Source organism: Pristiophorus japonicus, chromosome 4, assembly GCF_044704955.1.
Source record: "Pristiophorus japonicus isolate sPriJap1 chromosome 4, sPriJap1.hap1, whole genome shotgun sequence".
Taxonomy (NCBI): Eukaryota; Metazoa; Chordata; class Chondrichthyes; family Pristiophoridae; genus Pristiophorus; species Pristiophorus japonicus.
In genome coordinates, this window is record NC_091980.1 from 112,049,359 (window position 1) to 112,064,832 (window position 15,474).

Consider the following 15,474-nt stretch of genomic DNA (forward strand, 5'->3'; position numbering starts at 1 on the left):
CATTGTGTTATCCACTGAACCGCTGGGGGGTGCAGGTATTTCAGGGAAGAGAGCAGCAAGATTGTGAAAGGTCACTGCAACCAAATATTGTGCAACTTATAGCGGTTGGCAAATTTGAGTTAGAGGACTGGCCTATATTCCAAAATGGTCATCAATGTGCTTTAAATTTCTTGATTTCTTACAGTATTTTGCTGAGTAGCAGATAGGCGAGGAAATGGCAACTCATACTCACTGCCTTGGCCTCTTGTTGCATACTTACCCAGTTAGAGAGCTATCACGTTCACAGGGACAGACAGGAAAAAGGTCAAAAGGTAATGTAATCACTTGCCTCTTCTACCCCTCCACCCAACTGATTAATTCCCTTTGAAAATAAACATCACTGCATAATACAATTGCTTTTTACAAACAAGTGAAACAGTATAACTGCAATTTTGCAATATTATTATTGACCCTTGATATTCAAATACTAAGACTAAAATAGTTCAGAGATATCCTGATGCTGTAGTACAAGAATTCAGATTCTTGCTCCTTTCAGGTTTGTAGCTTGTATGGGTATGAAATTGGCTGAGGGACAGGAGGCAGAGAGTAGTGGTAAATGGCTGTTTTTCTGACGGAAGAGAAGTATGCGGTTGGATTCCCCCAAGGGTATTAGGACCATTTATTTTTCTCTTAATTTTTTTTGCGATTTACGTTGTGGTGGCGTGGGCTATGTATTGGGAATGTTGTTCTGTTGTTAGGAACATAGGAGCAAGAATAGGCCAATCAGCCCCTCAAGCCTGTTCCGCCATTCAATTAGATCATAACTGATCTGCATCTCAACTCCATTCACCTGCTTTGGCTTCATATCTTTTTATACCTATATCTAGCAAAAATGTATTGATCTCAGATTTAAAATAATTAATTGAGCTAGCATCTATTGCTTTTTGTGGGAGAGAGTTCCACACTTCTACCACCCTTTGTGCCAAGAGTGTTTCATAACCTCTCCCCTGAATGGCCTGGCTCTGATTTAATGGTTATGTTTCCTTGCCCTCAACTCCCTCACCAGCAGAAAATGTTTTTCTCTATCTACCCTATCAATTCCTTTCAAAAACCTAAAAACCTCAATCAAACCACCCCATAAACTTTGGGGCTGGATTTTCGGCTTTGATTAATTCAGGACGGTGGGGCTGTAAAGTTTGCGTCCGGGAATAGTTTGTGCCTCAGTCAGCAAAATTGGGCAGCTAAACCCTATGTCTAAAGTGCAACACTAAAATCCCACGCTAAAGGGCCAGGCCGGGAGAGCTCTGAAATGCCTGGAGAGAAAAAGAAAATCCTGAAAAAAACCCACAACATTCCCAATGCATAGCCCACACCACCACAACATAAATCGCAAAAAAGAAAAACAATCAGACTTACCCTAGGACTTCATTACTTACCTCTCTGCAGTGGCTATAGTTGGACCATCCAATTTCCCAGGCACAGTGCGGGGCGCACGGGTCGCATATGAGTCAAAAACCATGACAGTGTCGCAACCAGGGGTATTGCACATCGGACCAGTTCTTCCGGGCGGTAATGCTCTGCACCGCTGCAAAACCGGCCCCGAAAACCCCCGCAAGGTGCTGGAGGGTGACTGCCCACCCAGAAGACCTCACCGCTGCCATTGCCGCCGCTCCGGGTGAAAAATGGAGCACAAAAGACCCGAAAATCCGCCCCTTTGTATTTCAAGGAACACAAGCCAGATCAATGTAATCTCTCCTGATAACATTCTGGTGAATTTGCTTCTGCACTCCTTCAAAGGCCAATATATCACTTCTAAGATGTAGTGCCCAGAACTCCAGATGCAGTATAACCGGGGCTTTGTATAGCTGCAGGAAAAATACCCCCCATATATATTCTACCTCTCAAATTATAAGGACAAAAATTCCATTACCCTTTTTGATTATCTTTGCACCCGATTACATTTTAGTGATTTGAGTACATGGACGCCTAAATCTCTTTAGATCTCCATTGTTCCAAGCTTTTCACCATTTAAATACTGATCTATCCTTTTTTGGTTCAAAATGGATGGCCTCACACTTACCAGCATTGAAATCCATCTGCCACAGTTTTATCCACTCACTTAATCTATCAATGTCCATGTTAATTTATGCTCCCGTCTACACTAATTACTATACCAATCTTTTGTCATCGGCAAACTTTGATACATGTCTACAAGTCATTAATAAATATAATGAATAGTTGAGATATCAGTACATATCCTTGTGGGACACCACAAGACACTTCCTTCCAATTGGAGTACATAACCATTATCATTACTCTGTCTTCTACCATGGAACGAACCTCCTTACCAGGTCAAGACGATAGAATAGCAATAGAGAGACTTTAACTACCCCAATATTGAATGGGACGGTGATTGTGTTAAGGGCAGAGAGGGGGAGGAATTTCTGAATTGTGTTCAAAGAGTTTATGTTTCCTGTCCAATGGGGAAGGAGGCATCGCTGGATCTAATTCTGGGGAATAAAGTGGGACATGCGGAGAATATCATAGTCAGGGAGCACCTCGGGAATTGTGATCATAGTAGTGCAATGTTTAGGTTAGTTATGGAGAAGGAAAAGGAGCAATCTAGAATAAACATACTGGAAGAGAGAAGAAAGGGCTAATTTCATCGAATTGAGGAGGTATCTGGCCCAGGTAAATTGGGACTGGCAGAAATGCAACAGATCAATCAGCAAGAGGAGATTAAAGAGGAGAAGGTTCGGGTAGCGTCTAGGTATAAGAAATAGGAGCAGGAGTAGGCCATTCGGCCTCTCGACCCTGCTCCGCCATTCAATAAGATCATGGCTGAGCTACCTCAACTCCACTTGCCTGCACTATTTCCATATCCCTTGATTCCCTTAATATCAAAAAATCTATCGATCTGTGTCTTGAATATACTCAATGAATCGGCCTCCACAGCCCTCTGGGGTAGAGAATTCCAAAGATTCACCACTCTGAGTGAAGAAATTTCTCCTCATCTCAATGGCCGACCCCTTATTCTGAGACGGTAACCCCTGGTTCTAGACTCCCAAGCCAGGGAAACATCCTCCATGCATCTACACTGTGAAGCCCTGTAAGAATTTTGTATGTTTCAATGAGATCACCTCTCATTCTTCTAAACTCTAGTGAATACAGGTCTAGTCTACTCAATTTCTCCTCATAGGACAATCCCCCGTCTCAGGAAACAGTCTGGTGAATCCTCATTGCACTCCCTCAATGGCAAGTATATCCTTCCTTAGGTAAGGAGACCAAAACTGTACACAATACTCCAGGTGTGGTCGCACCAGGACCCTATATAATTGCGGTAAGACAACTTTACTCTTGTACTCAAATCCTCTGGTAATAAAGGCCAACATACCATTTGCTTTTTTAATTGTTTGCTCTACCTGCATGTTAACTTCAGTGATTCGTGTACAAGGACACCCAGGTCCCTCTGAACACCAACATTTCCCAATCTCTCACCATTTAAAAAAATATTCTGCTTTTCTATGTTTCCTACCAAAGTGGATAACTTCACATTTCCCCACATTATATTCCATTTGCCATGTTCTTGCCCACTCACTTAGCCTGTCTATATCCCTTGAAGCCTCTTTGCATCCACCTCACAACTTACATTCCCACCTAGCTTTGTATCATCGGCAAACTTGGATATATTACATTTGATACCCTCATCCAAATCATTGATATAGTTTGTGAATAGCTGAGGCCCAAGCACTGATCTTTGCGGCACCCTACTAGTTATAGTCTGACAACCCGAAAATGACCCATATATTCCTACCCTCTGTTTTCTGTCCATTAACCAATCCTCAATCCATGCTAGTATATTACCCCCAATCCCATGAGCCTTAATTTTGTTTAAAAAACCTTGTGTGGCACCTTATCGAATGCCTTCTGAAAATCCAAATACACCACATCCACTGGTTTCCGCTTACCTATTCTGCTAGTTACAACCTCAAAAAATTCTAACAGCTTTTTCAAACAAGAATTCCCTTTCATAAATTCATGTTGACTCTGCCCAATCCTATTATTATTTTCTAAGTGCCCTGTTACCACATCCATAATAATAGTTTCTATCATTCTATCCCTACAACTGATGTCAGGCTAACTGATCTGTAGTTCCCCATTTTCTCTCTCCCTCTTTTCTTAAATAGTGGAGTTACATTTGCTACCTTCCAATCCACGAGAACCATTCTTGAATCTATGGAATTTTGGAAGATGATAACTAATGCATCCACTATCTCTATAGCCACCTCCTTCAAAACCCGAGGATGTAGGCCATCAGGTCCAGGGGATTTATCGGCTTTCAGTCCGATTAATTTCTCCAGTACTATTTTTTTTTAACGAATACTAATTTCTTTCAGTTCCTCTTTCTCGCTAGACCATTATTTCCAAAAGGTTTTTTGTGTCTTTTTCCGTGAAGACAGACACAAAGGGCTCGAAATCGGTGAAACCCAAGGCCCGCCCAAAGGACCGGGTGGTACTTTGCCAGGAAAATTCCACTAAAAGTGGTGGCAGTACTGCCCGGCGGCAAAATTACAGCTTACACCATCAATCTGGGCGGCAGCAGATGGGAGCTCTCTATCTCGGCGGCAAAGGCTCTTGCTGCCCAAGTGCCGCCGAGGATGGAGTCAGTCCCAAGGAGGGTGGAAGACCTGAAAATAAAAATCATTACAACGAAAAAAAAAACACCGGAACACCTTCAGGGGACCCCCATCCAAGTAAGTCGCTGTAGAATTTTTTTTTATTTTTTATTTTTTTTAAAGATTTTCACTAACCTTTTCTTGCAGGTCTTCATACTTATCATTGGGATTAGACCAGCCTCCATGCAGCTATCCTTCCCCCTTGCTGGTACCAACTCTCGGCAACTCCTACCCATACCAATCTGGCAGCTCGGTGGGTGGGAGGTCACTTATGCTACTTGACTGTCTACCGCCAGCGGGCAGTTCCCAGCTGTACTCCCCTCCCACTCGCTCCAACCCAAGTGGAAACTGGCACAGAGGGGAGACCGGAGACAAAACTCAGCGGCAGTCGACGGCAGTGGGCGGCATTGGGCGGTAAGGCCACCAATATCGGGGCCAAAGTATTTGTTTAATTTCTCTGCCATTTCTTTATTCCTATTATAATTTCTCCTGTCTCAGCCTCCTTTGCTGAATTCTATAATACTCCCAAACCTCACTTCTTTTTGTACTGTTCTTTTTGGCAATATTGATCGAATACAATCTTTAACTTCTCTTGTTAGCCACGGTTGGACCACTTTTCCTGTGGGTTTTTGTGCCTTAAAGGAATGTATGTTTGTTGTAAATTATATTTTAATTTGTTAAATGCTAGCCATTGCATGTCTACTGTCACACGTTTTAATGTAGTTTCCCAATCTACCTTAGCCAACTCGCCCCTCATATCTAGGTAGTTTGCTTTGTTTAGATTCAAGACGCTAGTTTTGGATTAAACTAAATTACTTTCAAATTTAATATAAAATTCTATCATATTATGGTCACTCTTCCCCAAGGGCCCTTTACTACAAGGTTATTAATTAACCATTTCTCATTGCACAATGAGATCTAAAATAGCCTGTTCCCTAATTGGTTCCTCAAAATACTGATTTAGAAAATGTCCTCCACATTATTACTGCAAATTTGGTTTGCCCAGTCTACATGTAGATTAAAGTTCCCCCATGATTACTGTATTATCCTTGTTACATGCGCCTCTAATTTCCTGATTTATACTCTGTCCTACATTACAACTACTGTTTGGGGGCCTATAAACAACTCCCACCAATGTTTTCTGCCCCTTGCTGTTTCTTAGCTCCACCCAAACTGATTCTACTTCTTGATTTTCGGAGCTAAGATCCTTTCTCTCCACTGTCTTTATCCCATCCTTTATCAGGGCTACCACTTCTCCTTTTCTATTTTGTCTAGCCCTTCTAAAAGTTAAGCATCCTGGAATATTTAGTTCCCAACTGAAGTGGGATAATAAGTCACACTGGACAAATCAGACATGGAATAAAGTGTTAAAGTGTGTACGTGCGAGTAAAATCAGAAGCAGCCCTTATAAACTACACACGTAGAAACAAGAATCGAATGTCTCAAGGACCCGCAGTGTGTACCTTCTGTCCTAATCTCCACTTCACCAACCTTGGCCACTTTGCAATCACGTCACCACAATGTGTATTAGATCAAATCTATTAGCGCTATTAATTCATCAATTTTGTTGCGAATGCTTCGTGCATTCAGATATAGTGCCATTAGCTTTGACTTATTTCTATTCTTTCCTGATGTCACCTTAGTCACTTACTACCTTGGTTATTCTCTCCCCATTCAGCTTATTTTTACTCAAACCTCTGCTCTAGAGCCTTGACATTTCTGTTGCTGCTAGTTAATTTACTCTTTCCTGAATCCTCCCCCCCCACCCCCACCCCCCCTCCAACCCTTCCTTAGTTTAAAGCCCTGTCTACTGCCCTAGTTATTCAATTCTCCTGGGCACTAGTTGGAGCCCTGTTTAAGTGGAGCCCGTCCCAACGGAACTCCTCCCTCTTTGTCCAGTACTGGTGCCAGTGCCCCACGAAGCAAAACCCTTGCCTCCCACACTACTCTGAACCACACATTTAACCTTCTAATCTGCTTATCCCTAGGTCAATTGGTGCATGACTCAGAGAACAATGCAGAGATTATTACCTTTGAGGGTCTGCTTTTTAATTTGGACTCCAACTCCTCAAACTCTTTCAGCAGAATCTCATTCCTTGTTCTACCTATATCGTTAGTTCCTATGTAGACCACAACAACTGGATCTTCCCCTTCCCACTACAAATTCTTCTCCAGCTGCGAGGAGATATCTTTAACCCTGGCACCGGGCAGGCAACACAACCTTCTAAACTGCTGGCCCCAGCTGCAACAGTATCTATCCCTCTGACTATACTGTCCCCTTGTTGATCAGCTCCGCTGGACAGGCCGCATTGTCCGCATGACAGACACGAGACTCCCAAAGCAAGCACTCTACTCGGAACTCCTTCACGGCAAACGAGCCAAAGGTGGGCAGAGGAAACATTACAAGGACACCCTCAAAGCCTCCCTGATAAAGTGCAACACCCCCACCTATACCTGAGAGTCCCTGGCCAAAGACCGCCTTAAGTTGAGGAAGTGCATCCGGGAGGGCACTGAGCACCTCGAGTCTTATCGCCGAGAGCATGCAGAAATCAAGCACAGGCAGCAGAAGGAGCATGCAGCAAACCTGTCCCACCCACCCCTTGCCTGAATGACTATCTGTCCCACCTGTGACAGGAACTGTGGCTCTTGTATTGGACTATTCAGCCACCTAAGGTCTCATTTTAAGAGTGGAAACAAGTTTTCCTCGATTCCGACGGACTGTCTATGATGATGACGATGACTGTCCCCTACCACAACTACATTTCCTTTCTCTCCCCCCACGTGAATGGCCTCCTGAAAATAGTGCCATGGTCATGTTGCTCATCCATCCTGCAGGCTTAACATAACATAAGAAATAGGAGCAGGAGTCGGCCATTTGGCCCCTCGAGCCTGCTCCAACATTCAATATCATGGCTGATCTGATCCTAGCCTCAACTCCACTTCCCCGCCCGTCCGCTTCCCATAACCCTTGACCCCCTTATCATTCAAAAATCTGTCTATGTCCACCTTAAATATATTCAATGACCCAGCCTCCACAGTTCTCTAAAGTAGAGAATTCCAAAGATTCACGACTCTCAGAAGAAATTCCTCCTCATTTCTATTTTAAATGGCGACCCCTTATTCTGAAACTATGCCCCCTAGTTCTAGATTTCCCCACCAGGGGAAACATCCTCTCTGCATCTAGCTTGTCGAGCCCCATCAGAATCTTACACATTTCAATAAGATCACCTCTAATTCTTCTAAACTCCAATGAGTATAGGCCTAACCTGCTCAATCTTTTTTCATATGACAAGCCCTTCATCTCAGGAATCAACCTCATGAACCTTCTCTGAACTGCCTTCAGTGCAAGTATATCCCTCCTTAAATAAGACGACCAAAGCTGTATGCAGTACTCCAGGTGTGTTCTTACCAATGTCCTGTACATTCCATTTGCCTTCCTAATTACTTGCTGTACCTACATGCTAACTTTTTGTATTTCATTTACAAGGACCCCCAGATCCCTCTGTATCACTGCAGTTTGTAAACTCTCCCTATTTAAATAATAATTTGCTTTTTATTTTTCCTACCAAAATGGATAACCTCACATTTTCCCACATTATAGTACATCTGCCAAATTTTTGCCCATTCACTGAGCCGATCTATATCTTTTTGTAGATTCTTTGCATCCTCCTCACAACTTGCTTTCCCACCTATCTTTGTATCATCAGAAAATTTGGCTACATTACACTCGGTCCCTTCATCCAAGTCATTAATATAGATTGTAAATAGTTGAGGCCCCAGCACTGATCCCTGTGGCACCCCACTAATTACAGTTTGAAAAGGACCCATTTATCCTGACTCTCTGCTTTCTGTTAGTTAGCCAATCCTCTATCCATGCTAACATATTACCCCCAACCCCATGAGCTCTTATCTTGTGCAGTAACCTTTTATGTGGCACCTTATCGAATACTTTCTGGAAATCCAAATACATGACATCGACTGGTTCTCCGTTATCCACCCTACTTGTTACATCCTCAAAGAATGGCAACAAATTTGTCAAACATGATTTCCCTTTCATAAAATCATGCTGACTCTGCTTGACTGTATTATGATTTTCTAAAGGTCCTGGTACTACTTCCTGATGATGGACTCCAGCATTTTCCCAATGACTGGTCTTTCCCTCATCCACATAGGCAGCAAAAACTTCATATCTGTTGAATAAGGACAAATGCCGAGGCTCCTCCAGTACTGCACCTGGTGTCCTCTTACCTGCCTGAGTTGCAGTCACACACTCCTGTCCCTGACCACTAACCAGACCTGTACCACTACCTAGCCTAAGGGGTGTGACTGTCTCCTGGATCAAGTATCCAGGTAACTCTCCCCCTCCCTGATGCAAGACAATTTCTGCATGTCAGACTCCAGCTCAACAACTCTTGAGTTGAAGTTCCTCAAGGTGTAGGCACTTACTGCAAATGTGGTTGTCCAGGATCACAATGCTCTCCACAAACTCCCACATGCTGCAGTTGTGGCACACCACCTGCACTCCCATCCCTATATGATCTTGTTCTATTTAATTAAATTTATATTTAAGTAACGTAGTTTACAGTTTCATTTCTTGACTACTTACTTGATCTAGATTAAATTGAGTAATGAAAATAAATGTCTACCTGTAATATAAAGCGGTAGTGTAGGAAAAAAACAACAACTGCGACGCCCTCTTCTCTGAATTCGCACTCTTTCTAAATTCACAAATAAAACACTCTGTTTAACTGCACTGCGCTTGATCACATTCTGTGCTCTGCAGAACATAAGAACATAAGAGAACATAAGAAATAGGAGCAGGAGTAAGCCATATGGCCCCTCGAGCCTGCTCGCCATTTAATACGATCATGGCTGATCCTATCATGGACTCTGGCCCACTTCCCTGCTCGCTCCCCTAACCCCTTAATGCCATATCGGTTAAGAAACTGTCTATCTCTGTTTTAAATTTATTCACTGTCCCGGCTTCCACTGCTCTCTGAAGTAGCGAATTCCTCAGATTTACAACCCTCAGAGAAGAAATTCCTCCAAATCTCAGTTTTAAATGGGCGGCCCCTTATTCTAAGATTATGCCTTCGAGTTCTAGTCTCCCCTATCAGTGGAAACATCCTCTTTGCATCCACCTTGGCAAGTCCCCTCATAATCTTATATGTTTTGATAAGATCACCTCTCATTCTTCTGAATTCCAATGTGTAGAGGCCCAACCTCCTCAACCTTTCCTAATAAGTCAACCCCCTCATCTCCAGAATCAACCTAGTGAACCTTCTCTGAACTGCTTCCAAAGCATGTATATCCTTTCGTAAATATGGAAACCAAAACTGCATGCAGTATTCCAGGTGTGGTCTCACCAATACTGTGTATAACTGTAGCAAGAGTTCCTGCTTTTATACTCCATCCCCTTTGCAATAAAGGCCAAGATTCCATTGGCCATCTTGATCACTTGCTGTACCTCCATTCTAACATTTTGTGCTTCATGCACAAGTACCCCCAGGTCCCGCTGTACTGCAGCACTTTGCAATCTTTCTCCATTTAAATAATAACTTGCTCTTTGATTTTTTTCTGCCCAAGTGCATGATCTCACACTTTTCTACATTATACTCCATCTGCCAAAATTTTGCCCACTCACTGAGCCTGTCTATGTTCTTTTGCAGATTTTTTGTGTCCTCCTCACACATTGCTTTTCCTCCCATCTTTGTATCATCAGCAAACTTGGCTTCATTACACTTGGTCCTTTCTTCCAAGTCGTTAACATAGTTTGTAAATAGTTGGGGCCCCAGCACTGATCCCTGCGGCACCTCACTAGTTACTGGTTCCCAACGCAAGAATGAACCATTTATCCCCACTCTCTGTTTTCTGTTAGTTAGCCAATCCTCTAGCCATGCTAATATATTTACTTTTATCTTGTACAGTAACCTTTTATGTGGCACCTTGTCAAATGCCTTCTGGAAGTCCATATACACCACATCCACTGGTTCCCCTTTATCCACCCTGTTCGTTACATCCTCAAAGAATTCCAACACTGTTTACTTTTATACTGTAGTAGCATCACCCAAGTTACAAGTGATGACTCAGCTTCCTTGCTCCCAGTGATTAGCACCTATTCAAGAAAAACACTTACAACTGACTGACAGTTAACTGTCACTGGCAGGCAGCTTCTGTTAAACCTAGAACTTAAAAACTGTAGTTAAGTGATAAATTTCAGGTTTTATAGCTTCTGCTTACCCAATACTTATCAGAAATTCCCACTCTTTCGAAATAAAACACTCTGGGGCCAAAATTGCTCTTCACCCGTTTGGGGTGGATAATTCGAATTCTGTGGCGAATTACCGCCCAAATCAACGGGGTGGGAACAGAGGGAAATTGCTCTCTTTTCTTTGAAAAATCATCGCAGCAGTGTTGGGGCGGCAGAAGGGTGGAAGCAATTCGGAAGGCATGCCACATCGCACTGATGCTTAGCTACGTTCCTCCCCTTTACTGAAAGGGGAGGGATGCTGTGATGCCTATTGGCGCCCACTGCCTGTTGGCGGCCCAGCCGAACCCGTGGCTGCCATTGTCAGGCCGACTGCAGAGTCAGCCAACAATTAAAATAAAATGGTGGCCGCGACGGTGCGCCCTCCCCTTTAAATGCGGATGCGCCGCCCAGCCACTGGCAGCTTCCTGCCATGCAAAGCTATCAGGAGCACCAACAAGTGGTCGATCAATTGTTTGCAGGCAATGTCACTTCCGGGATGGGGACCATGCAGTGCGCTCTAATGACGTCATTATCGCCGTTCACACAGGAGCAGGACGGTTACCTTCTCCACCTCAAAAAATCACGAGGGCAATGTCCCGATCATCGGAGAGTCTGCCCTGACTGAGCAGGAACTAATTTCCACCCCATTACCGGTAACTGCTCTTTAAAAAAAGGTGCAATTTCAGCCACTCTGTTTAAGTACTCCATTTAATCCCACTTTGTGCAGACCGCCCAGGTATATTGTCACAAGGAGGAAATGGGAGGGCAACCAAAGCCAGAGCTCCCTGGATGACAAAGGAGTTAGAGAGTGGGATGAAGCAGAAAAAGGGGGCCTATGACAGTTGTTAGCTTGATAATACAAGGGAGAGTCAGGCTTAATATAAGAAGTACAGGGGATAAGTGAACAAGGAAACAAGAGGAGATGGTACGAGAATAGATTGGCAGCCAACTTAAAAAAGAATCCAAATGTCGTCCACAGGCATATTAACTGTAAAAGGGTTGTCGGAAGAGTGGGGATGGGGGGGGGGGGCGCGGCAGTGGGCAGCAATTAGGGACCAAGATGGAAATGTATTGGTGGAGGCAGAAGGCTTGGCTGGAGTACTAAATGAGAACTTTTGCATCTGTCTTTATCAAGAAGAGGACTTTGCCAAAGCTATGGTAAATGAGGAGTTGCCGGGATACTGGATGAGATAAAAATAGATAAAGAGGTGGTAGTAGAAAGGCTGGCAGCACTTAAATAAGTCACCCAGTCCATATGGGAACTTAGGTTGCTGAGGGAAATAAGTGTAGAAATTACAAAGGTGCTGGCCACAATCTTCCAATCCTCCGTAGACACTTGACGGTGCCAAAGAACTGGAGAATTGCAAATATTACACCTTGGTTCAAAAAATGGGGAGAAGGATACACTGGGCAATCACAGGCCACTCAGTTTAATGTCGATGGTGGGAAAGTTTTTAGAAACAATGGACCCAAATTTGGCCCACTCGTTTTTTCGGTGCACTCACCAGAGATGCGCTGACTTCGTAGGCTGAAAACGGCGCCAAAAAGATCTCCCTGGATTCTGGCCGCTCCGTTGACTCTCCCAGGGCTTGGCGCAACGTGGCCAGTGGATTGGGGGGCAGATTTAGGGCCCTGAGTGTGAAAGAGTGCCGGCGGGGGGGGCGGAGCCAGGGCCCTGCGCGTGAAAGAGTGCTGGCAATGCTGCGCATGCGCATTGGAGCGTTCGCGCATGTGCAGTAGCGAATAACATTGGCAATCGGCCATTTTTAAAGGGAAAAGAAGCTGATTGATTTTTGGTGCCAGAAGGAGTGCTGTGAGGAGTGCTGTGGAAGAAATCAGCTGCTGGAATCAGTGAGTGTTCTATATTGCTGCTAAAGTTCCAGAAGGACTGCTGCATATGTGAAAATCATTGCTGCATGAAAAATAAGGACTGTGTGTTTTGAAAAATCACTGAGTGTCAATTCAATACAACAATGCAACAACATGCACCAAGAACGAAGCATTTCTTGCATGATGAAGTGCAGATACTAGAACAGATAGCAGGAGCTGGATATCAGCAACTGAGGTCGAGGTCACACAAAAGTGCCACCCAAAGAAATGAAGAAACGCTGGAACCAAGTTGCAGAAGATTACATCATCATCATCTCGAGATACAGGTTTTATACACATGTTCGATCAGAGGGCCAGAGCGCGGCAGAATTCGTTGCCGATCTCGAGATGATGATGATGCCGTCGTCTGGCTTGAGGTGCTCCCGTACCAATGTACACAACTCCACGTGCGTTTTCTCTGTTGGATCACTAGGCATGAGTGGATTGTTTATCAGATTGTAGCTCTTTGAACCACACACAATGAGGAACACGACCTGGCTGCATCTGCATCGTCGACCCCCTTCATTTTGTTGGCCACGAAGTACTGGTTTAAATGGCTCACAAAGTCTGCCCAATCTTCTCCCTCCACGAATTGCTATAAAAATTTAGCGGGACCGTGCAAGTTCAGGATGGTGTTGGCAGACATGCTTCTTTGTTATCGGTATCAACCACGAGGTGATCCTGCGCAAACTTCTGGCGGTGGAGGAGTTGGATTTAAAAAGGGCCATTCAGATCGTTCAATCATGTATGATGACGGACAGGAGTCTAAAGCAAATAGCGTTGAAGAACCGAACCTCGGCAAGTACTGTAAATTGTAAATGCCAATTGATTCGCCGTTCGGCAGAGCGGTACATGGCAGGGCCTATTTGGCTGCGTTCGCGAATGATTCGGCATCCGGCAGAGCGACACATGGCAGGGCCTATCCGGCTGCATTCGCGAAACCTGTGGCTGCCCAAAGTCCGCCAGCGGGAATGTATCCGACTTCTCCGTGTTGGCGTTGTGGGGGAAATCATTGGCACCAGCAGTGCTGATTTAAGTAATATAGTTGCAAAGGCTGTCTGAGAGTGGGGCATCTCCAGCGCAAGTGTCCACAGATGAGCAAGCGAGCTGCGACACCTCACGTGGAGGATGAGAATCAGAATAGCGCGGATCTGGATACACAATCCGAGATGCCAGAGGAGGAAGTGTATGAACTATATTCTTTCATAACCAAGAATATAACAATTTTGATTAAACTTGAAGTTTAATGGGATACCGGTATCGATGGAACTGGACACAAGAGCGAGTCAATCGATCATGAATGAGAGGGCATTTAATAAGCTGTGGGATACTAAGACTGAGAGGCCCAGGTTGAGCCCTGTTAACGCCAAGTTGTGCACGTACACCAAAGAACTGATAAAGGTGATTGGCAATGCACAAATTAATGTGTCGTATAATGGTGCGGTTTACGAGTTGCCGCTGTGGATTGTTCCAGGCAATGGCCTAACGCTACTCGGCAGGAGCTGTTGGAGAAAATCAGATGTGACTGGAACGATATAAAGGTGTTGTCATCGGAGGAAGATACATGTGCCCAAGCATTGAGCAAGTTCCCCTCGCTGTTCGAACCAGGTAACGGCAACTTCATGGGAGCCAAGGTGCAGATCCACATGGACTCAGATGTCCATCATAAAGCTTGGGCAGTGCCATATATGATGAAGGAGAAGGTCGAAATCGAACTGCACAGACTCCAGCGAGAAGGGATCATATAACCAGCCGAATTTAATGAATGGGCCAGCCCCATTGTTCCTGTGCTGAAAAGTGATGGCACATTCAGAATCTGTGGAGACTACAAGGCTATGATCAACAGGGTTTCGAAACAAGATCAGTACCCGTTACCAAAGGCTGATGACTTGTTTACGATGCTAGCCAGAGGGAAGTCGTTCACAGAACTGGACTTGATGTCGGCCTATATGACGCAGGCTTTGGTCGAGCCGTTGGAGACTTACGTGCATTAACACGCACAAATGATTGTTTATTTACCACAGGTGCCTGTTTGGAATTCGCTCGGCTGTAGCAATATTCCAAAGGAATATGGAAAGTCTACTTGTGTATGGAGAAAGAGTCTGACTGAATAGTGAGCTCAAAGTAAAGTGTGATCTTAGTCTTTTATTGCAGGTCTCCAGAGTACCTCTTCAACCTGTGAAGCCTCCTTAAATACCTGTGCTCCCAAGGGATTATGGGATCACTTGGGACTCCAGGGGATGAGCCCTCTGGTGGCTGTACAGAGTAAATACAAGTATACATATATAACACTACTGAAATCCATTCCCAGAACCATCGTGTTCCAAGGTGACATCCTGATCACCAGTCGTGACTCCAAGGAACATCTGAACAACGTGGAAAAGGTTCTACTGCGTTTGGACAGAGTGGGCCTCGGACTTAAACGCTCGAAGTGCGTCTTCATGGCACCGGAGGTCGAATTCCTCGGGAGATAAATCGCCGCTGATGGCATCAGACCTACTGACGTGAAAACCAAAGCCAGCAAGAATGCACCCAAGCCGCAGAACGTGACGGAGTTGCATCCATTCCTGGATCTACTCAACTACTTTGGTAAATTCCTACCTAAATTGAGCACCTTATTTGAACCACTGCACATGCTATTGAGAAAAGGCAACAACTGGATGTGGGGCGCATTGCAAGACAGAGCTTTTGAGAAAGCCA

At 44.4% G+C, this 15,474-nt stretch overlaps 1 protein-coding gene across 1 annotated transcript in view; it reads right to left on the reverse strand.

Annotated features, from left to right (window-relative positions):
• slc23a1 (solute carrier family 23 member 1) overlaps nt 1-15,474 on the reverse strand; it is a 132,160-nt gene that overhangs the window by 45,292 nt on the left and 71,394 nt on the right. The gene's annotated exons all lie outside the window — the stretch shown is intronic.